Source organism: Chelonia mydas, chromosome 5, assembly GCF_015237465.2.
Source record: "Chelonia mydas isolate rCheMyd1 chromosome 5, rCheMyd1.pri.v2, whole genome shotgun sequence".
Taxonomy (NCBI): Eukaryota; Metazoa; Chordata; order Testudines; family Cheloniidae; genus Chelonia; species Chelonia mydas.
The window spans coordinates 8,782,931-8,784,429 of record NC_051245.2 but is presented as its reverse complement, the minus strand read 5'-3'; positions in this window follow the sequence as shown (position 1 = coordinate 8,784,429).

The following is a 1,499-nucleotide window of genomic DNA, read 5'->3' as shown; positions in this document are numbered from 1 at the left end:
CCTCAAAAAAAAAAAAAAAACCCTTCCTTTCCCTGGCCCCTGCACCAGGGGCTGCAAGGCTGGTGGCATAGGAGCCAACTCCACCAGCTGTATGCTTGTTGGGGATGCCCCAATGCCGGAGGAATCCCCAGAAGGGGACTTGCTGCCAGTCTCTACTCCCATTCCACTGCCAGAGGAGCAGAAAAGGAACAGAGCAAGGCAGAGAATCTACCACCTGGTTTCTGGGCTTGATTCTCCACTCATCTACATCAGTGTAAATCAGGAAAACTCCACTGAAATCAATGGACTCACACTGGTATAAAACCAGTGTGAGATATTAATCAGGATAGTGAGAGGGGGCCTTATTACCCTTTCATTCACACTCCATTGTGGACATCAGTGGATTTACTCCTGATTTGCAGTAGTGCAAGCAAGAGGAGACTCACGCTCTACAGCGACGCACATATATAGTATTAGTATTTTGAGTGTATCCATCCCTTTGGATTTGCATGTGAATATGAAATAATTGTATGAGAATCTGACTTGAGCTTTAATTGTTTTTTTAAACAATATACCCTTATCTTTCTGGAAGCAGTTCAGGCCATCAAAGAGTTGTCAGTGATGAACTAGCTAATTGGTTTCCAATACTTAACCTTGTATTTCACTTCATTACTGGTCTCTGTTCCCTCTAGTTTTACATTAGTAACAGAACGTTCATTTAGAATCCAGTCAATCTTCCCTGTGCCAGCTCTGCACTTTCAATTTTTCATTCAGTGAGGACACAATGGGAATAATGTTTGCATCTGTCAAGGAGACACATGAAAACTTTTGAGTTGCATTGTCTAGAGCAAAAATTTTCCTGGAAGATGGGACTTGAGAAAGAAAAGAATAGAATTAAGACGCTAAGGACTGTTTGTTATGGTGAATAAGTCATCGGCAGCCAGGAGGTCTTTAAAAATAGAGAGCTGAAATTCTTAGATTAATATTTTGTTGAAAAATGACTGTCAAATAATTGCTTCTATGAGGTTTGTTTCTTTTCACTCTCCCTTGTTTGCAATATCATCTTAGAATCTAGAAAATGTGTCTTTAGGGCATTGGTCCAGTGGTTAAATGGTATTATAACCAGACTGAGGCCCAGCTGAAGTAAATCAATTACTTAAATGAGGCCAGACCAATTTACATCAGCTAGAGATCTGGTTCTCTGTGAGTGTGCATCAGAATCTGTATCTTGGTTCTGAGCTTGATTCCCAACCTCTCCCTTCAGAAGGGCCTGGGAACATCGACTCTTGCCCCTTTCTCCACTGTATGAGGAGGGTGTAGAGGGAATGAATGCCATTTCACACTGGAGCAATCTTCCACTACCTGGTTTGGGCACCTTTGAGGCCCACAGACAAATTCAGACTAAAAATAAAGTATGCAATTTTAACAGTGAGGTAATTAACCATTGAACCATTTTACAGAGGGTTGTGGTGGATTCTCCATCACTGGAAATCTTTCAATGAAGATCAGTTGTTTTAGAA